The 22,694-nt window shown below is 43.7% G+C and overlaps 1 protein-coding gene across 5 annotated transcripts in view; it reads left to right on the top strand.

Annotated features, from left to right (window-relative positions):
• tox2 (TOX high mobility group box family member 2) overlaps positions 1 to 22,694 on the top strand; it is a 130,789-nt gene that overhangs the window by 21,056 nt on the left and 87,039 nt on the right. The gene's annotated exons all lie outside the window — the stretch shown is intronic.

Here is a 22,694-nt window from a genome sequence, read left to right as displayed (position 1 = left end):
TATGAGCTTGAATATATGAATATTTTTAAAGATGCAATGTGCAAGATTTTGCCCACCTGTGAACTCATACTAAAAAATATTTCAAAAAAAAAAAAAAAAAAAAAAAAAAAGGGTCTATCATATTAACAGCTAACTGTAGCTGCTGTTAGCTGGTTAGCTCAGTTAACCGGGCAGTTAGCGGTCTGGACTGGGAGCTTGGAGCAACAGGGAGCTGCTGATTTATTTTACAGAGCTAGCTGGTTAGCATGCCATCAGCAGTATAATTCTTATCTTTATAACACTAATATGACAGAAATTCATTAATGTAGATAAGGAAAACGTACACGGCACAATAACAGACGGTTTTCATTCTTCGGTGTGCAGTTTCAACCTCGGAAGTACAGACTCAGAGATCTCGTAACTTCTCTTTCAAGACCTCGCAGAAGGTGTTGATTCACCATCATTTACACATAAAGCGGGCAGGATGTATATATAGAGCTTGTGTGAAACTCACTGGTGTCTTTATGCATAACTGTACAGTACAAAAGACACAAACCAGGAAGTGAACTTAATGCTAAATGGGACAGTCCATATTAAGAAGCCCATCACTTCCTGTTACACTGGTTCACATTCAAACGCGTCTATTTTCGAGAACGACAATTAGGTTTCTGTGAGAATTATTTTTTTTGCCTGCGAGCGCTCGCGTGCACTTGGACCCGCAGTCTCACTCTGTTTTTCTTACCTGAATGGGTTAATAATTTAGGAACGTAAAGAATGTGTAAGCTGAAACTGGTTCTGAGCTGATTGGCCACATTCAGGCTGATGATTGATTGATGCATGCCAGGAATATGGATCACGCTGACAGGAGCAGTCAATACCACAAATCTATGAGTGCACTTGACCTTTTGGATTTAGGGATTGTGTTTTTTTTCTTTTTTTTTTCTCCCTGTAATTAGACCTTAAAATCAACAATATAGAGTATCCTACCATCGTTAATGTTCAATTGACGATCGCCTAATGCTCTTTACAATTTTTTTTTCCTTTTTCAAAACCAAAGTTCACGGTCACAGCGCAAAACAAGAGGGAGAATATATGCACGACAAAAAAAGAAAGCCATTGTTCTTCTCCACATTTCATTGTAAATTCCTTGATAAAAAAACAAAAAAACAACAACCTGTGCGTCCACATATCCAGAACAACGCAAAAGACACAGCGCATGAGAAGAGGCATCGACTTGTATTTTGCCGTGGACCCCGCGGCTCCGTTGCTCTTCTCAACTCCGTCCAACTTGCATTGTCCTGCACTTGCACAATCACCGTGAGTCATCTTTACTTTTCGCCCAAGATTTCTCCTAATCTTTTTGAAGCCTCTCTGTATCTTTCCCTCGCTGAGTGGGAGGCTTGTTTGTTCAGCGCACACTCAGCTGTGTATACCAGCGCTGAAGGCCACTTCTTCGCAAATGCCTGTTTTAGCGGGAGACTATTTGTCAAATGCATTATGACTTGTGCATACCCCCAGGCAGAATCACTCCGGTGAAATGAAGTTGGATAGATTACTGTAGCTGTTCCACTTTCTCCTCATCCCTCTTCCCTCTAACAACACGGTGCCCAAGAGAGAGAGGCTCTCATGTAATTATGCTGTAGTTATACTGTAGGTTTATAATCCAATGGTTTGCAGATGTTATTCTTTACATAGTTGCAGTCTGTTCCAAGTTACTGTATGTTATTTATACATGCCGAGCCCCGTTTTTTTTTTCTTTTCCCGCTGCAGTGCCGAGCAAACACTTTATTGATACACACTTTGTGCAGCGCAAGTACTTCCAGATATCTCAAGCAACGCATCGCTGTGTTCGAGTATTAGTATATGCGTGCGTGCGATGCATATGTAATTGCTTGTACACCTTAAGGCGAGATGTATTGAACATCCTTAACAAGATAACCCTCATTCACAGTGTTCCACCACATGTTCTGCTTTGTGGCACATCTTTGTACAAGCGCGAGTAACGAGCAGCTGACATTTGTCCAGCCGAAGAGCAATGAGGCCAGCTTTTTTTTTTTTTTTGCAGAGCACGTATCCCCCCCCCCCCTTTTCAAGTGGTCCGCTCCATTTCCACCACTATCCAAATCACTGTGTTAGTCATGGGCTACTTCAAAGTATGGACAGGCGAAAACTATTTTTCCATGTTGAATACTCAGAATGCTGTTTTTTTTTTTTTTTCTTTTTCTGCCCTCTTCAAAACATGACCGTAATAGAAACAGAAAAAGCAAAAAAAGAAGAGAGTTATTCCAGCAGTACCTCATTCTGTACACAGAGAAAAAGTTAATTACATGGAGGCAAGCATTCTTGGGTCGACAGCGTGGACTTGGGGTTTTTCATTGTGCCCATTCATAACATTCTGCTGACTGGCCAGTCCGAGTTGCAATATCCCAACCGTTCTCACTGGGAAAACGTTAACCCATGCGTGCCTCATGTGCACGCCAGAGGGGGGGGGGGCAAACTAAAGCTGGCTGGAGCTGGGAATATTCAAAAGTGGAGTTTATTGTTCTAATGCAGTTCCAGCAAGTTAACCCAGAGCAAATAGTAGATAACACAAAATGGAGTCAAGGAATGAACATTATTCTTTTTATTTATTATTTATTTTTTTTTGCATTTAAAAAAACAAAAAACATCAGACAGTGTACTTTGTGAAGTTATTTTGTTGGTCTAACCACTTCCTGGCACTATTCATAATCAAGTCTTTCTGCACCCCCCCTTCTCTCTCTCTCTCTCTCTCTCTCTCTCTGTCTGACTCGTTCTCTCATTTACCTTCCCAGCAGCAAAGTCAAAAGGTTATGGAGGGAAGCCGGATCGCCTGGGGCTGATTGTGTCTTTGAGTTAATGATAAGTAGCTACAGTGTTATTCTCTGGAGCAGTCGGGGCCGAGATTGCGCTCCGTTTGCTAACACCATTACAGTCGGAGAGAGTGAGCAAAAAAAATAAAACTGCATTTATGATCACTTGTTTTATAAAACGCAGGAAGGATTGTGCCGAGTACATCTTCGGGTGGTATGATGAAGCGGATGAATTGTGGCTTAAGTGAGGAACTGTTTATCTTTATTCACCTAGCATAGTTACAACACAGGAAATATCCTCACGTTGGCGCCGCCACATCAATGATATTGTAGTTTGTGTTGTTTTTTTTTTTTTTGTTTTTTTCTAACTCTGCAGCTGCACCCGCACGTCACATTTTACCGGGGGTATTTGAGGACAGCAATCGGGTGTTTAGATGAACGGGGCCGACAATCCATAACGGGGATTTACCACCCCTTTAGTTTAACCTACAGGATAGCGAAGGTGACAAAGCCTCGACCAGACTCTGCAGCAGTCCCCTTTCCCTGCTGCTCTGTACTTTATAATCTAGACCAGACATGACTCAGAGCTACTAGAGGTGTTAAGAGGGTCATAAGTCATGTATGGCCAAAAATAGATAGTATAGTTTATCCTGCCTGGTTAGCTACTTAATCACCTAGGTCCATAGAAACAGGCTATTTATGTCGATGATTGATTGCATTAACTGCCAAGAATTCAGCCATGACAGTGCATTTTTAAAAACTCCTTCCCAATATACTTTTGTGATATACTACCGCTATCCAAATCATCTCTTGTGCCGCCATCACATCGCCATCTATCAGCCGGGGAAGTTGGTTTATCAGAAGAAAAAAAAAAAGAAATTAAAAAAATGGCCAGGCCTCTTTTCGGGACGAGGCTGATTTTTTTCACGCGCACCAAACGCAGTCGCGTCACGAGATGTCAGAGCGATTCCCCCGGTTTTGACGTTGATCGCGAATCGAAGCAGGGCCCCCCAGACTCATGCCCCCTCATTAAACCACATTAACCCTAATTATCGTCACCGCAACCTTGAAACCTAGATACTACAGTCGGGGCTTGACTCCCGGCTCCTCAGCTGGATGTTTTGGGTGTGCGTTTCATCCCCTCGACTTGTGCAAAAGGAGCTGAATGTGCCGAGGCGTTTTAAACTGTCTTCACCTCGGGAGGCTCCTCAGTAGCAACAGCCCAGCCTTTCTGTCTGTACGTCTGTCTGTCTGTCTGTCTGTCTGTCTGTCTACCCCACCGCCCAGTTTCCTTGTGCTGTTTTATATTCGCTTCTTGATTGCTTGGGGGATGGGGTGCTGGAATAGCATTTGAGAGGTTAGTGCAGGGAGGAGGAGGAGGGGGTGGGGGGGCAGATTCAGGGTGTGTGTAAAGAGAGAGAGAGAGAGAGAGAGAGAGAGAGAGAGAGAGAAGGGGCTGTAGATGGAGGGAAAATGGAGAGAGATTTTTAGGGGGGTACTTTATTTTTCAGCTCGCCATTGAGTCTGTAATGTCATTCAACGATGTGGAAACCAAAATGAGCCTTGCCACCAGATGTGTTCCAGTCCAGATAGCGACTTGAAAGACAGACGTTTATTGTTTTAGTGCATTTGGTGTGGTTCAAACCCAAACTGCATGAAATGCTGATTGATGGATTTCACTAATGAATGTGTGTGTGTGTGTGTGTGTGTGTAAGAAGGAGAAGGAGAGAGAGAGAGAGACAGAGAGGGAGAGAGAGCGAGAGAGAGGCATCTGCTTCATGTGATTTATTTAACCATTTCTTTGCTCTGTCTGCTGACGAGACGGGGTGTATTTCACCGCACTACAGTTGCATTTCAAAGCCGATTCATTGTCCGTCTATCGGCGCACGTGAAGAGAACACAACCACTTTTAGTAACGCTCCCCTCTGATGTCTGCGGACTGCGGCCTTGATATCCCTGTAAAGCATATGGACCAAAGTAATACGTGTAACAGGCGTCGGCAGAGATAAGTATGGTAAACACTCTTAGCAGCAAGACGGTATCTCACAGAGTAGGATGTGATTTTTTCTGTTAGAACAATAAGACAAAGTCAATAGTACCAGTCAGACTGCTGTGACCTTCTGTTACGCAACTTTACATCTCTGGTTCACCAAGGGCAACGAGTGAACGTATTGTTGATGCTGACATTTAGCATCATCCACATGCATGTGGTTTAGACTGTGGGCCAGGAAGTGCGCAGCTCTCTCTCTCTCTCTCTTTTTTTTCGTGCAACAGTTTTAGCATCCCTGCTGTGAACCGCGTGTCCTTAATTACCATAAAGTAACATATCTGTTGCCGCCTGTTTGTTTGACGATCGAGGTATCGGCTCGCCAACAACGGATGCAACAGAAGACAAAGCCATTTTCCAATTCCCCCCCGAACGAGCAAGCTGATCTTCATTAGGATAATTGCTTCATTTCATTTCTAAACAAACAGGCCACAAAGTGATTATTCTAGATGCTGAGAGATTATGAGTGCAGTTTATTGGCCTTGGCAGATTTCGTGCAAAGCAGGCTTTGGTACATAAATTAGCGTAATCATTGTATGAGAAAACCATATCAATGTTTCACATAAGCACAGACGGAGCTCAACATCTCTGACTCTCACCCTCGCCGCTCGGCAGAGAGAGAGAGATCTCACAGTTCATCCGAACAATTTGTTTTTTTATTTTCGTCTCCCTGCGGATGGTATATTACAGCCTATGTTTTTGGGTGCTGTATGATCCGCCGTGCTCTGCGTGAAATGGTGTGAGAATGCCGTTTAGTCTATAAGCAGGAAATGAAACACTAAGGAGAGGAAGGAGTGAGGGAGAAGTGGGGGGGGGGATTTTTTTGGGCACTTTGGCAAGTCAGAGTGAGGTGGTTTCAACAGGTTGTGGACTTAGGTCTACCTTGGATATTGCAGAATCGTAAGGAACAGTAATCTCATCAACATTAAGTAGGTATGTGCAGGCACACAATCATCCATCAAGAGGAAAAGAGCAGGAATTCATCATGAGCATGTTGTAACTCCCGTTGTTGACTCACGCCTATGGAAGGTTTGCCGTATTACACGTCACAGTGACAGCTGATCCAGGTGCAGGTTATGAAGTGTCACATTAAAATAAAATAGGGATCGAAAGCAAACGAATCAGCAACTATTACGATAATCGTTTCATTGTTTCCGTCCTTTTACAAGCAAAAAGTTTCAAACATTTCCCAGTTCCGGCGTCTTAAATGTAAGGATTTCCTGCTTTTCTTTGTCGTTTACGATCGTATGTGAAGAGTCGTTGGGTTTTGTGTTGGGACTGTTTTAATTGGCATCTGGGTTGATCACCCCCTCTCTGATATATGGAAGGTCAGTTGTACTGACAGGCTGATCCAGGTAAAGGTTGTAACGTTTCTGGATTATATAAGAAGCACGGAGAGGGAAGGGAAGTTTGCCAGTCGGAGATTTGCTGGCATTTCAATCCCCCCCGGCTCCACTCCACCGATGGGTGTTTCCTCGGGGGGGAGGGCCCGACAGATTCCATAGGATGAATGTATAAAAACACTGATAAACATAGTGTCTGCGCGCTGTGGAAGAATGCAGCTGTCGGGTGTATTAAGAGAGGTTCGCAACATGGGCAAACACGAACAGTTGTCTTAGCTTCCTGAGGCATGTCCTGTGCAAACAGAACTGGAGATGGCTGGTTCAGGTACACACTCAGAGACCACGGGCCCACTGAGAGAACACACACACATGCTCACAGACACATGCATGCACACACTCAGACACACCACAGGTAGACATACACACACACACACATACATGCAGATCCAAGCTTGTCTGCACTTGCATAGCATAAATAAACACGAGCACACACACGTGTGAGCGAACAGACCACAGATCTGCTGTTGTGCTGTTGTGGAGCAACAGTGTGACCCACTGCTGGAGTGGTTGCTGTGCTTTATAGTGCACTTAAACATAATTATAGATTATGCTAGATTATTGCGATCCTGGGACGTTTGTATTTGATTGACTCAAAAGTTAAGCACACTTCATTTGTTGGACTGTTAAGCGTTCACTCTGTGAGTCGGTTCCTACTCGTCACTTTACGAGTCCCACTTCTTAAAAAACAGAAGAGTCAAGTGTGGGAATGAGCTCAACACGCTGTGCCATTTGTTCATGATAAAGCCTGATTTAACATCTGAAACAAGCACCAGCCTTGTTGTGCTAAATGCTTTATGTCAATAGATCACGTTTGAGTCGCTCTAGGACTGCACAGGAAGTTAGTTGGCTGGTTAGGCCACCAGGGACCGGTCCCCTTTCGTGTGCTGTTTGCTTCTGTGCCAAGTGTGTTTGTGTGTGTGTGTGACTCCCTTCCCTATCACTACAAACCCACAGTCCCCCCAGGCCCCATTTTGCCTCTGTCTAGTAAACCACCTCTGGCACTTTTGGGCTTTGTTCATAATATTTTCATCGTAGCTTTGTCTTACTTTCCAGGAAATTCAACTCGCTGTATGTTTGTAGTTTTTGCTACGCCTTCCTTTACAATGAGGACCCGAGATAACAGCGTCAAACGAGAGCACTTAATCTCATAGGAGAACGGCACCCTGTACTTAAATGTGGATGAGATTTTCTGCAATATTGCTCTGTTTCAGCTTCACCCTGTTCCTCTGATATCTGCACACACATGCAGACGAATGCTTCAACTGGAGCTTGATATTGGAGTTAACATGAATTTTGGAAGGTCTGCGGGGCTGAATTTGCTTATTTATTTATTATTTGTTGATTTTTGAGGGGCACTCTGTTTTGCATTGATGCATGTCCACTGTCCTCCACTCGTTTGCAGTAGCATGCTTTCGTCAGTCCGATCAAGCTAGCAGCTGCTTTGATTTTGATGCGCGTCTATCCGTGCTGTTACGGTAACGCTGCTTGCAATGGCCAACAAGGACAAGAGAGAATCGCATTTCAGCTATAATATCTCATATGACCTGATTATTAACATCATGTATTATTATACTGTTAAGACATTAATTTGTATTGTTTGTTTATCATTGAGTAAAATTTAAAGCAGCTATGAAGTACACTGGATTTGTTGATTCTGGTGCCCCCTGTGGATAAAGGTGGTGTGAGCACCATCGCCCTGATGATCGTCTTGATCAGGCTAAACTCTGCTTTTGTTTAGAGAGCGAGTGACAGACAGCAGCAACCTAATTTTAACGCTACTTTTTTTAATTAAACAGCTGTATGCATAGCGATGAGGTTATGCATCTATTTGCGGCCATGTATGTACAATAACTATAATTTGACGATGGTGAAACAAAGTAAACTTTTCTTTTCTCAGGCTGTAAGACCCCTAAATAAATCCTAGGCTGTCTGCCATTGAAATAAATAAACAAATAAATAAATATTTAATTTTATCCAAGTTGCATTATTCTTTAGAATAACTTTGCTAACCATATAGGAATAGCCAATCTTCTCACTGATGGTCTTGTTTGCTTTTGTAGGCCATATGGAGGCATCAGTATTAAACAGAGTGTTGTATAATCAGTCAAAAACCTCTTGCAATACAAAAGTTCATGGCATTCCACTGTTAAATAGACAAGCTCAACAGATGCCTGATGTTTCCAGAGTCAATGAGAAATCATGTTGACTAATCAAAACCTCAGTATTGACCACAGTAATTGTGATTTTTTTTTTTTTCCGTAACGGAGCTGCCCTCACCCTCGGTACATTGTTGATCAACCTACAGTAGCTGCTTCAGGTCTGCTTTGGGCTCCAGTGTGTTGATTGGTATGTGATGTGTTGGTGCAGCTGAAAGAGAGTGTGTTCACTGTGCAAACACAGCATTGCTGGCTCTCCTGGTTTCACTTAATCTTTGACACAAAGGCACTGGCATGTGGCTGGGCTCTCAGACAGATTCAGTGACAGAGGGGGAGAGAGAGAGAGAGACTGGGACCATGTTAGTTGAGTGACTATGTGTACATAAATTGCGAGATAATTGCATCAAAAGGTCTCACATCTTAAAGCTTGTGTATTTACTTTTTCTGTTTCATTTTATCCAGACAGGGAGATTAGTTTTTTTTTTCTTTTGGGGGGGGGTCGGCCTTGAACGTCACCGTCAGTTATTAGGATTTCCTGAGGCAAACACAGCGTCGTGTGACTGATGCCATGCCTTGTACGTTGGTCACCTCAGGACCTTATTCTGGGTTTGTAGTAAAAGTTCAGACTACTGCCAGTCTCTGGATGGATGATTTATTTTCCTGCCATCCCATAATTACCCACCGGGTAGATGGGAGGACCTCTCCGAGATGGTAGTTTTTCTTTGCAGTTAAAGGAAAAAAAAGCCACAGAGTCTTTGGCAGTAAGCTTTTTTATTTAATTTTTTTTTTTTTTTTTTTAAGATCTTTTGATGTTTTATCAAGCAATGAAACATTAATCATCTCTGGAAAGATGGAAATGGTTTAGCAGACCTTTAAAAAAATGTAAAATATTTATTTCTTTTCCAGTGTGTCGTGTTATGTAGAGTTGTTTCCTTAATTACCGCAGTCCTGCGTGCTTGTACCGAAATGTTACCTCCTGGCACTGCCGACTGTTTACAAAGTTTGATACCTTTCAGATGCATTCAGATATGAGTCGGACGAATGTTTTCACATCAAAAGAAGCATCCGTGTGTTTTTTGGACGCGGCTCGAGGCTGGAAGAATGAATCCAAAATGAAAAGCGGTGACCTCCCCATCAGACTTTGACAGGATTTTGCTGACACCAGTCACGGGTAATCACCATCTCCTTGGCAGGAGACAAGGCGTTAGCTCTTTCTAGATATCCTCCACCTAATATTCTTTTAATTGACTTCAGAGAAAAACTGTATCAGGACGTGCTGATGAAGTTACAAATTGGCTAAAGCGGCTCATTCCGCGAGCCAGATCTCCTTGTTCCTTTTGGTTTGGTTTGTTGTACTTTCTGCTGCTCCGCATAATGACGAGGGTGGAAGGAGTGGAAGATTTCAATTACTCAGAGAAAAGTCAAGGAGGTTGTTGAAGTTTGAGAAATACAACACGGGCTGGTTGCTATGTGGAGATTGTGCCCATTTGGAATGTAATTAAATTGGTTTGGCTGCATGCCAACGGAAAAAAAAAAAAAAAAAATACATTCCTTTTTCTCTCATCTCAAATGAAAATGTATAGAGTGTTATGCTGAAAAATACCTGGAGGGAACAGTAGGCTGTTGAATATTTGTAATACAGCGAGCACTGTGCAGTCTGAAATGAGTTTTGAGATGAGTTATCCGTTGTGGTTTCCCCTTTGACATTTCAAAGGTATGCAGCTTTTGAACCATGGATTTACTGTAATCTATTCTTTTCCTATTATTGATGTGTGGTTGAGTTATAAACTGTAAATTGGCTTTGCTGCCATTTTACCGGCTGTGCCATATCAGAAACCACGAGGCCGCGGTGCAGAAAGAGGGCTTTGTAATAATGTTTATATAGTCACTTGTAAACCCCAGTTGTTGGTCTTAGTCTACATATGAAACTGTACAAGACCGCTGTTTACCATATAGAGTGTGAGAATGTTTTCTCCGGCCCCTGTGCCCCTCCACGCTGCAGTCGAACCCTCCCGAGAGAACAATATATATATATATATATATATATATATTTTCTTAGTTTGTGATAATTGAACACTGCTTACTCTGTACGGATGTGACATGATTGTTATCGTTGTTGTACAGTCTGGCTCAGGTTAAACCCAACGTGAACAGATGCAAACAGAAAATGAAAGCCGTCGATCTTCCTTCTGTTGTCTGGTTAAGACAGCTTGTCACAACTGTAATAATAATAATAATAATAATAATAATAATAAACTAAGATGGCATTTAGTAGAGTTCATACATGCAGCATGTTCCCAACAGTCTAAATCCACCTGATTTTATCATCAACATCTTTGCTTTACTCACTGAAAAGTGAACAAGAATAATGGTGTCGTCAGTGTGAAACAACTTTATAACTTTTCTTTGCACATTCAACTCAGTGTATCACCCAAAACATTCGCAATGGACAGATAAGCCATTTTGCCATCATGCTTTGCTTGAAGGCGCACACAGTCGTTTATCGCACGTGTATCGATATCAGCGTATATGTCGCCTGATATCACATTTAGTGTTTGATAAAAAAAATAAATAAATAAATAAAAGAAAAAAAAAACATTTCAGGGATCATTGCAGAAAATGTGTGCATGTTAGCCGGTATACCGTGATCTGATATTCTTTACATTCTACAATTCTTTCCCAAATATCAGTATCAGCATTGGCCCCCAAAATCAAGTGTTGGTTGGGCCCTAGTAGAAGCTGAAGAAGTTATTGAGGCTGCTGCAGAAAGTTTAGATACTGATGAAGTGCAATGCGTGGCGTAATGGTGCTGTATACATTGTGGCTACACTGTACACCTAGAAATATAGCATAACCTGATGATAGATTGAAATGGTCTGAAACAAAACATGCATTCTTATCTATCATGACTAACAGATTGGTAAACAGATAGCGCAAGCAAAACCTACCGTGTTATCACTTCCTTCCTCTTAGCTGTGCGAAGACCAACAGTAATTGACATTTGAGGTTGTTTTGGCTCTCGCAAAGTACAAAGTGATCTTCCTCTTCTTTCGAGTGACCTTGAGATACTATGAACCACAGAAAAGAAAACAGTATTCAGATTTGTGTCAGAGTTTTCTTTATCTTTTTTTTCTTTCCTTAACGGGGAGAGAAGAGCTTCCCTGGTTTTATTTCGAACGTTTTTAAGGCCAAATAATAATAATAACAGCAATTTGGGAGCAGTCACAACAGTGTGAAAAGGCCCAAACAGTTGTATCGTGAGAGGAATGGAGAGAGAGAGAGAGAGAGAGAGAGAGAGAGAGAGAGAGAGAGAGAGTGAGGAACCAGCAGATCATTTCAGAACCATAAATGTGAGCTGTTGGGTTGTTGTGTGGTTGTTGTGGGGTATTAAAAGAACAAAAAAAAAAAACAAAAAAAACAAAAAGAAAGAAATCCAGCTGCCTCTGATTCACTGTTGCCTGATCTGCAAATGGATCGAGCTGCCCGGCCGAGCCGTTCTTACAAAGTCAGCCTGGCATGGCGTTATAATAGCTTTTCCTTGTACGTGTCCTGTCAAATCAACTTAGCCTCTTCGGGTGCTATTTTAGTGTTAGTCACACAGTCGATAGAGGAAACTACAAGTCCTGTGTGTGTCGCCGCCCGTCCCCGGAGAGCTCATGGAAATACACTTGCACGTCCAGCGCCTTCAATGCCATCATTTGCAGTTTCGGCAAAGTGCTCTTTTTAAATCATGGAGCGAGCGAGAGAGAGAGGTGCTGAGATGATGAGCTAATTAGTGGGGTCTACCACTGTAGCGCTAATGACTGTTTGCGGGGTTTTGTGGCTGCCGCCGCGCGCACATGTGCGCGCGGCGGCAGCCACACGGCTGATTTTCATTCGGAGGCCTAATCCAACGTCCACACGACAAAGCCTGCTAAGTGAATCAGAAAGCTGTGTATCAGTGGAAACAAGGCTCCTCAGTCTCCTCAATGGAGCCGCACAGATAGAGCGAACGGGCACAGACGCACGCCAGCACACCTCCGGGGCATTGATCGCGGGCCATCGCGCTTTCATGTGCCTCTCCAGCCTAGGCTGAACGTAGGCCCACATCTCAATGGAGGCGCAGGTTCTCCCTTCGCGCTGTCCACCGCGCGCATGTGCATCGCCTGATCGGGCTGATGTGAGAGGGTGTCACAATGAAAGTGTGCGAATGTGTGTGAAACCAGACTCATGGACGCACCGCAAAGCTGTAAAGTGTTATAGTTTTTTTTTTTTTTTTTCCATTACTTATGCAAGAAACCAGAAGAGAAACATCTCACGGAGAGGAAGAGGAGATGCAGAGATAGAGCTTTATCTGGCAGGCAGAGAAAAAGACGCCTCACGAGCGATTCTGCGAAACTTACGGAAGAACAAAAGAAAATAAAAGATTGGGTGGAATAGAATCGACTAAATACACGACTGACACAACATGCGCACAAACCGAGGACCGAAGTTCAGAAGTGGAGCTGGAAAACATGAGGCGCTGGTTAAAACTTTGGTTAATGTTGTGTAAAGGTTGATGTTTGTGGTGCAGCTGACTTTCTGATTTGGCGACTGATGACAAATGGCAACAGTTTTGATGACTGATTGATAGTTTTTAAGCTTTTATGAGGAAAAAAGTTTAACATTTAATGCTTTCAAATGTGAGGGCTTGCAGATGGTCGTCAGATACCAAGGTTGTCTCATAAAGATGCTCAGGCTATCTTTTCAACCATCTCAAATGTCAAAACCCATTCCCGGCACTTTTAGACGCTCAGAGCAGGGAGGTTGGGTCGGATGGTCAAATAATCAGAACACCGGCTTTACTGTAACTTCGATGTCATCGGTAACTTTCACCACGTAAGAAAGTAACTTTCGTGCTTTTTTTTTAACGCAAACTTTTTTCTCAACCTAGTAAACCTCAACCTGAGAGGCTTTTTGAGAGAGAAAGGCTTCGTGGCAGTCTCAAAAACGAGAATCGGTTGGGAGTTTTACGATTGAGTTTCTCAGGATTATATCAGGTTTTGGACTGTTGGTTGGACGAAACAAGAGATTTTGTGGGGTTTTGGACCCGTGATGACAATGATTATCTACATCTCAGTTGACACAAAAAAATAAAGATTTTTTTTGCAGTCCAGAGAGAAACCGATGGACTTTCTGTCGAGGAAGAGACACAAACCATTCACCCGCGTCCCATCCTCCGCTTCCTTACTTTCATGCGAGTACTGAAAACACTAAGTGTAAGCACAGGGTCGCTCTCTTTGAACAATTGATGGGTGCCGTCCAGTTTTCTCGAGAGGAGAGAGCCTTCTGGGTTTATGTCTCTCTCAAAGTATTGTGGTTTGGATCAAAAAGGTGTCCGTCGGAGAGGAAAACGGCGTTGGGGAAAAAAAAAAAAAATCTATGCAGAAACGTAGATACGGAGAGTTAATCCTCGAGCCGGTTCTCGACCTTTCGGCGACACGTCCGGCTTTCCTCACATTACAATAACACTTCTGCCTCCTCTTCTCACTTTAAAGAGACCTCACATTTGCCGTGGGGGGTCAGGACTTGCAGCTTCCTTACAGCTCAGGTCGGTGGATTCAGAGAATTCCCCGTTTCTCGACATCCCTTTACAATCAGGCTGTGTTTCGTGTGTTTGGCAACTACTATCGCCGCACGAGCAACAAAGCAGCGCGAGGGGTAAGCGGGTCTCGTGTACGACACCGAGGTGACGAATGAGCTAATTGGGGATTAACAGTTAATAACTGAAGGAGGTGAGACGAGTGCTGAGCCCCTCTCTGTGCCAGTTCCTGCGCTGATACCTCTTTCTTCCTGGTGCTGCTCAACCCTGCCACGCTTTTTGTTTTCTACCTCCCTGGATTCTCATCCTCTCTTTTTTCTCTCTCACTCTGTTGGATCTCCCTCACTCTTCTCTCCCCTCTCCCTCCAGCCCTGCTTTTACTCTCTCGCTCTCTCTCTCCGGCTGATTCTCATCAGCCTGTATTAGTTGCAAATGCAGAACTAAGTGGCTGTGACAACACTCTCAGATGCTCCAGCTGCCACAGATTTATTGAGTTATTAAAGTAATGTACTGTGATTAAAAATGCTAATTCTCCCGAAATTGAACGCCAGCTTTACAACGCTTTTTTTCTTTCTTTCTTTTTTTTTTTTTTTTTCTACAGAGGCTGATTTAATTACATGGAAAATGAAACAAGGGCTGATGATTCAATCTTTGCAGCCAATTGCTTCTCCACACAAAAAAAAATGAATTACCTCATGATACAGAATTATTGTTTGGGCTACAAAAAAATGGAATAATCAGAGTGTTCGCTGCTCAGTATTACCAGCTGTGGTGTGTGCACATGTGCTTATATTCAAACCAGACAAATATTAGAGTAGTGTGTACTTTTTTAAACAGTATGTCATCCCAGTCATTACCTCAAGCCCTAATCTGCGAGGCTTTGTTAAAAATACCTTAAAATCCTTATCTTGCTGCTAAAGTAAGCCACGCGATACACATGTAGGGTAGTTTTTGCATTTGAAGCATGGATTTCAAATAAAGGATGAGGGAAAAAAAGTTTCCCCTTTTCCGATGCTATTATGAATTGTGTCCTCGTCTACTCTGAATAATTTCCTTTCCCCCCGGGGGATTTGCTCACCGTGCTTTCCTTGGCTCATTTCGGCCTCTCATTATGCATTCATGTATTCGTTTATATAATGCGCAACACTGCGGCTTCATTGGACACAAATCTCAGTCGTTTTGGACAGCATTGTGTATGATACATGAATGGTAACGTTTCCTTTCTTTGAATCCAGTTTTTTTTTTTCTCCACTTCAAGCAGTAGGTTTTTTTTTCTCCTGCTGCTGAATATGCAAGGCCCCTTTTGAACATCACTGGATTGAATCAGCCTCTGAAAAAGTAATTCTCATTTGAATAATGAGACAGAACTTCTTTTTTTTTTTTTTTTTTCGCCCTGATCACTTGATCTTTGCAGAGCGCTTCTGCTGAGCAGCACATACTGGAGGTTATTCCAGCCCCTCTAAAATCTACTGCAAGATGACCAGAACCGCTTCAGATACTGTCTCGATCCCCTCCCAGATTTTGTCGGCGCGTCGTAACGGATCCTCGTCGCCACTATCGGCGCCCTGCCTCCTCCCTCGAATAGGTCCTATAGGTGAGCGTGTGAAACATCCGCGACCATGTCAGATGTCTTTTCCCTCTCTCCGCGAAAAAGGATTGACTCGTATGTGGAGTACGGCGGAGTGAGCGGCTCCGGCCCTCCAGATGTCCTAGACATAACAGAGGCTTGTCAGCTCTGTGGCTGGGCTCTAAATGGGTCACTCTTCTTGATATCACACAGCTCCTTCACAATGACCCCACTGTTCTTCTGATATTACAGCACACCAGGTGGCTCACTGTGCAAGTCAGACAAATATGGACAGAGTGTGTGTTTTTTGCGAGCAGTCGAGGAAAACGCGTGAACACGCACACACGTGACCGCCGAGTTGTTTGTTGGGGGGTACGGAGATGGTTTTAATGCACAGCGCGGCTACAAATTCAGCATTTTAACACGCTTTTTATTGGATTTTTTTTTTCTTTCACTGTATGATTTCAAACCCTTGATACAGGTTGGGGGGGTGGGGGTGGGGGGGGTGCATTCTTCATTGATCTGCTTCTCACTTCTTCTTCCAGAGCGGCGTATGCACTCCTGTAACACAACATGCTATACAGGGAGCTCCGCAGAGAGGAGTAGGAGGGTGGTAACAAAAAGAGAGAGGAAGAGAGAGGGAGAGAGAGAGGGGGTGGGAGGATGGCAGTTCAGTGATTTCTGATTTATGGTTTGATTACAGTCTTTCCATCCTGCTGAAGATCGGCTGTATTTGCCTGCATCACGTGAACTTTTTTTTTCTCACATGGCCTAGTGGTGCAGTGAGCTCCGGCTCGTTCTGCTCCTCATCAAAACCTGAAGCGCACACTCGCACGTACACACCGTGCAGGACAGAACACACGTGTACACACACGCACAGGCACACACATGCGCAAAAACACACACTGATTGAGAGATAAAATGGAGAACGGCTCTTTCAGTCAGCTGAGCAGTCTCCCCCCTCCAGCAGCTTGGCAACCATTCAATACCATTTACCTCCTACTGGGATATAATATTGATATTCACAAATGTACCCAGTAAAGGGGAAGAAAAAAAAAAAAAAGCCGTACAATAAAGAGCATTCGAGCACAGGTGTCTGCCATCTACCGTTCACGATATTCCACTCATCTGAATGACTATGAATGTGAAAAGCCGAGCTCTCCTCATCTGGAATGTCATTGCCACCTTTTTTTTTTTTTTTGGAAGACAAGTAGCCTTGGAAATTTAAACAATGCACCTTTTTTTCCTTGTGGCCGGCTGGATATTCTCTACTGAGTGGAGAGCCGCATTCCATTAATTGTGACCGGGCCTTGGCGAGGGGGCAACGCAGGAGTGTGCTCCCTTTGCGTGCCATTAGTGTTTTTAACCAGCATCGATCCACCTGCATTTAGACCACGTCGGTGTATGAATAGGATGAAAGCTGCACTGGAAGAGCCAGTCACCGATATCATGTCTCCCCAGACATTCATTAAGATGCCATTCATTCTTCTTCTCGGGCCTCCATAGGCTTCTTACTTTGAATTCTCTGACTGCACATACTGTACCAGGGGCTGAATGAAGTAGTGCATCCGAAACGTACGCTGTCACTCAGGCTGGTAATGAAATGCATCAGTAAAGTTGAGACGAGTCGGAACTGCAGGTCTTGATTTGCAGCTTTGGCGAGACACTGTTGCACCAAAAAGTGAGCCGCTTACTTGGATGCAAGTGTATTTGCGTTTTATAATGATTATAATTATGTGATTGTATATTATAATAATTTCCACTCCTGCTGGGTTCCACTGAAGCGCAGAAAAATGGGAAAATGACTATAAAAACCGAATCCGAGAAAGTCAACAAGTCCAGGGAAGGCAAACACTTTGCCCCCGAAGCTCTCCCAGTGGCGTGTGAAACCGTGCAGAACCGGGGACGGAACAGAGCCAAAATGCAAACACGACCTTTTGAATTCAAGGCTTTACAACTACATAGGCAGTTAACCAGCTGGTGCATAGTGCCACCTATGATTTGAGTGACTTTGTGCCTCCCTTTACTTACTCCACGTCTCGAATCGTAATAACAGAGTGAACGCTCCAGAGTGCTGAGGTTACAGGACTTCCCTTTGCCGTGAATTACGAAGGTACGGCCATTTGTGAGAACCACATCTGGGCTGATAAAAGACAGCCAACCCGAGCCAGACTCTGCTCGCTTGTATAGTTCACGGCAAGAAAAAAAAAACCGAACAAGCGGTGTGTGCTGATGACTCAGCCGGTGCTAAAATATCTTGAACAAGAAGTCGAGTTTGAATCAGCTGCAAATCAAGACCTGCACTTTCTACTAGTGTCAACTTTACTGATGCATTTTATAAGCAGTGACAGCGTGCATTTCGGATGCACTGCCTCAGTTGTCTAGCTCTCGCTAGCTCGCACTTTCCGTGTGAAATAGAAACTTAACAGCACAGGTGCCCGCCCTCGGTGTTTAATAAAGGGACAGAAGTCTTGGTTTTCAGTTCGCAGGAAAACACTGTGTGGTCGTCGCTTGTGCAGTGGTCCCCAGTCAGAAGTGATCACAGGAATTGATGCGACGCCGGCTTCCAAATGTCAGTCAACAGCTGCCATGGAAACACCCACTCAGAGGCTTAGACACTGTTTCCACTGATTTGTCCACAAATGGCCTTATGCTCTTTTGTAAAATGGAAAAATATGTACAATAGCTGCAGTGCCGTGATGGTTTATAGATTTTCTTTTATATTGACCTTAAGGGTTCATCGTTTTTTTTCATTTGCGGTGGGATTCTTTTTAAAGAGCACATCGGTTCGAAAACATATTCACCTGGTTTTTATGCCTCCACATGCCTGGAACAGGTGTTTTTGGCTTTAAGGATAAACCGATCACTGCGGTTCAGAATCAATACGGCTGAAAAAAGCCTCCTCTAATAGAAATTCAAGAGAAAAATGAGGGGAAGGTGTGTTTATTTGTTTGTTTTTTAATATCCAATTTCCATCTGTATTTGAATAACTGAAATGTGCACAGCTGTATTAACCTTTTTAAATGAACAACTGTCATTATCATCATCTTTACTGCACGTAGTTCTTAAATTTAGAGCCTGAAACGCCGAGCATGCCACAGACTACAGTCAGTCAACTTGCCAGCGAGAGCACAGAGCGGACCTGATTGTTTCTGGCAGCACTCAGACAGATCTCAAATTAACACCTAGTAAGAGCTGATGTTAAAAACCTGCGAACACACACACACACACACACAAAAAGTCCATCCGGAATGACGGGTGAGCTCGCAGCGACTCCGGCGAAATCGGCAGGTACATTTGAATATGAACGGCCCCGACTGAAAGGTTATGACCCATAAAGAGGGGGGAACGATTTGAGCGAAGCGTGCAGCGGGGAGAAATGTCAGAGTGAGAATGGCAGGAAATATGTTAGTGACAAGGAAAAAGCTGCCCCTGGTATTCTAGAGCCTCGATGAGTAAAAATAGGGCATTGGGCAAGAAGGCAGGAAACCAGCAGAGCGAGGCCTCTAGTAGGAATTTCTTCTGGGGAGGAGAGATAAGGGACTTAACTCCCTCCTGTCTGGGCCCGGCGACTTTAACATGCGACATGTGATCACTGATTACTTATGTAGAGATGGACAGAGGAAGAGATTGAAGAATTGAATATATGATTTGAGCACTGAGTGAAGCATGTGTGCATGTTATGTGTGTGTGTGTGTGTGTGTGTGTGTGTGTGTGTGTGTGTGTGTGTGTGTGTGTGCGAGGCTGCGTGCCACTTTCGTGTGCTTTCTGATGACTTGTCACTTATCGAGCATCGACAGGACTTTTAATTAGGTCAAGACTTGTGATGGAAACTGAAGATTGCGCACGCATGAGGGACCGTCTCGCGCCAAAAAAACCCAAAAAAACCTCACGGTCACACACACACACATTTTGCAGTACGATGCGCACGAGCGTGCACACATATATACATACATACATACATACATACACACACACACACACACACACACACACACAGACGTTGTGGTAATGTCTAAGGAGTGGAAAGTACCTTGTGTGAGAGTCTGAGGTTCCTCAGGTTAAAGAGTGGAAGTTAGACAATAAACAGTGGCCTTATCAGACTCTGGGCAGAGCTTCCAACCTGATAGCCCGACATATCACTCCGGCTATTAGAAACAAATATGACCTCTACACCACTCGCCTCAGCCGACTCACTCCTGCGAATAAGTGGTTCGGATTGAAAGGACCCTCAATGGCACGTTTGCGTCCGTGCTAAAGGGCTCATTAAGTCACAAACCCTGCCCCCTTTTTCGTTGACATTTTGCCACTTCACACTCGTCACGTTATTCAATAATATCCATCCCACCAACCCCCCAAGTTACGTGACATCGGTGGGATAAGATTTATCAGGATCTTTTTAACAAATCAAATTTTTCAGCCCCGGTGGAATGCGAGATCGATGTCCCGAGAAGAGGCGAGACTGCGAGATGATTATCACATCGCTGATTACAGTCATTTGTACGTGGTGTGGCAGTTGTCGAGCTGATAGGGCGTTCCCTGACAACTACACAGATGACATGTCTTGCCACTTCTTTTAAACCGTGGGTGGCTCAGGAGTTCCCGGCGTCGATCTCGTGCAGGGACGAAGTCAGAACGTGCCAAACATCTACTCAGGAGGCTAAAAATAGGGCCCACAGCTTAACATTCGCACCAACAATAGAGGCCACCGACGTTCATTAATTGTTTTATTCCTCTTCTGAGAGCAGAACAAAACACCACCCTCGACTCTCATGATCAACTCTGCATCATTTACTTCCTGATGAGGGTTTTTTTTTTTTTTTTCATTTTTTTCTTTGCGCTGAATTTATATCAGCAGGGAAATTAAAAGGCACATAAATCTTGTTTTGTTTCTCGACCAACTAGCTGGAGGTTTGAACCGCCGCCAGCTGTTCGCTCGGCTCGACAGGTTCGCTGGAGTTGTTGATTGCGTTCTGACTATGCTGTAAGCCTCTGTGACACAAGCAGTGGTGGAATGTAATGGAGTGCATTTACATCAGTACTGTACTTACTTGATTACAAAGTACAAGGTACCAGGGAGCTCAGCGTGCAACTGTTTTGGTCGCTGATGCGCCTAAAAATCTGTGGAAGTGCGACTTTAGGTTCGATGATCACACTTACTGTAGTATACAACGATTTACCGAATTTATTGAGAGGTGAAAACAAAATTGGGCACACCTAACTGAAAATACGCACCAGTGTGAAAAATGAATCTGGAGCTCTGGGTACCCGCAGCCGAGTATTTTTTATACACTTCTGCTCCATCACATCTCGGAGGGACATATTGTACTTTACTCCGCTGCATTCGTCTGACAGCATTAGTCACTAGATCTTTTTTTCAGATTGCACTTCTGCACACCCTTCCTGTCTGTAAATGTCATCATTTTGAAGTTTTCTGATGAATTGAATGATGTAGATTTCCTTCACGTGTTTATGGTTCTTGATCAACGTAAACCCGTTAAACATGACAGTACACCTGTATCGTAACTTTTTTATTATTGGCTATTTATCTGAATCGAGCTGAAAAAACAAGGGGGAGGAGGAGAACACGCCCAGCATGCGGCTGTTGTCACACTCATCAAACGACAGCACCGTTGGAGCAACGTGTCATCTGCCGGTGTGGACGTCAGTTGCACAGAAACTACAATATTTTTTATAATAAAAATCGTGCAATTATCGGTTATCTTATTGGTATCAACCGCGAGAAGCAGGTAATCATTGGTTTATCGTATCGACTGAGAAAAAAAATCCATATCGCACATCCCTAAAATATACTCTTTAAATTCCCGATCAGATTATCAGGTAAATGTCAGAACGCTGAAAACAGGTCACTTTTTTCAGAGCTAAATCACTGTTGACTTCATGGAGATACATCAAGTCGCACGATGATCTTACGGAACAGGACGCACAGCTGTAGAGTAAACTACCCAACAGTAGATAAAGTAGTTGAATCTTAAACTTCTGCAGCACAGCGCAGCAGCAAAACCAATCCGAAAGCATCACATGTGATAGTAAAACACTGACGGGGGCCATTTTTCTGCACAATGAGTTCTATCTTTAATACTTTGAGTACATTTTGCTGACGATACTTCCACTTGGTAAGTAAGAAATGGAGGCCTTTAACTGGTAATGGAGTTCTTTCCCAGTGTGGTATCAGTACCTTAAGATGCTTCTCTCCTGGAGACATGGACTGACACAAGAGATCGCTGTATAGTTTTAGCAGTTTTTGGAATACAGGATTTGTTGCGGCACGCTGAATGAAATATGCTCTCTGATAATTAGAGCCGAAAGACGGAAGCGCTCGCATTGATGAGAGCGACCGCCGTTACATAAGTGTCCTTATGTGTCCTTGTTGTGTCCAGCCGCTGTCACATCGAGGACACAGCCTTCCCCCCAGCGTTATTGCCGTGTGAGACAATAACCTAAATACCTGTCGGATTTCTCTCTCCGCGTTTCTCAGCCTCGCTCCATCTTTGTGATCCCATTTCATCCTCGCATCCTTTTTTTTTTTTTCTCCTCTCCCTTTCTCCCCCTCCCTTAGCCACCCACCCACCCCTCCTTACCTTCACTCCCTCATGGTCACTCTCTTAAGTGATTGCTACATTTCATCTCACGGTAAATCGGCCGTCAGCCCGGTGAGCTATCATTATGCAAATGATGGGCAATTCAATTTCAGTTGGTCGGAGGGGGAATTTCTAATTAGGGTGAGGCACGGCACTCAAGATGGAGAGAGAGATGTAAAGGCAGCGAGAGAGGACGGCGGAGGAGAGGGTGCTGTAAATGGATAGCAGAGGAGGAGGAGGAGGAAGGGTGGAGAGAGAGAGAGAGAGAGAAAGAGAGAGGACTGGAAGAGGAGAAACCAACACCTGCATTACAATTATACTCTTTAGTTTGTCTGCAGAGTCTCCTGCCTCCTTCTCTTCCCATTGTTTTTTTCCCTCTATTTTTCTCCTTCTTCTTTCTTATCCAGTTAATTTTAATGAAGTACTTTGCTTCTGAGCTTTCCCAGAAAAGGATCCTTATAAAAGGTTTTCTCATGCTCGAGGCCAGATTTATGATGTTTTCACTGTGGAAACCTCTGAAAAACACTGTAAACTCCAAACTTCAAATAA

This window comes from Acanthopagrus latus, chromosome 6 (genome assembly GCF_904848185.1).
Source record: "Acanthopagrus latus isolate v.2019 chromosome 6, fAcaLat1.1, whole genome shotgun sequence".
NCBI lineage: Eukaryota > Metazoa > Chordata > Actinopteri > Spariformes > Sparidae > Acanthopagrus > Acanthopagrus latus.
This window is presented reverse-complemented; position numbering and strand designations above follow the sequence as displayed.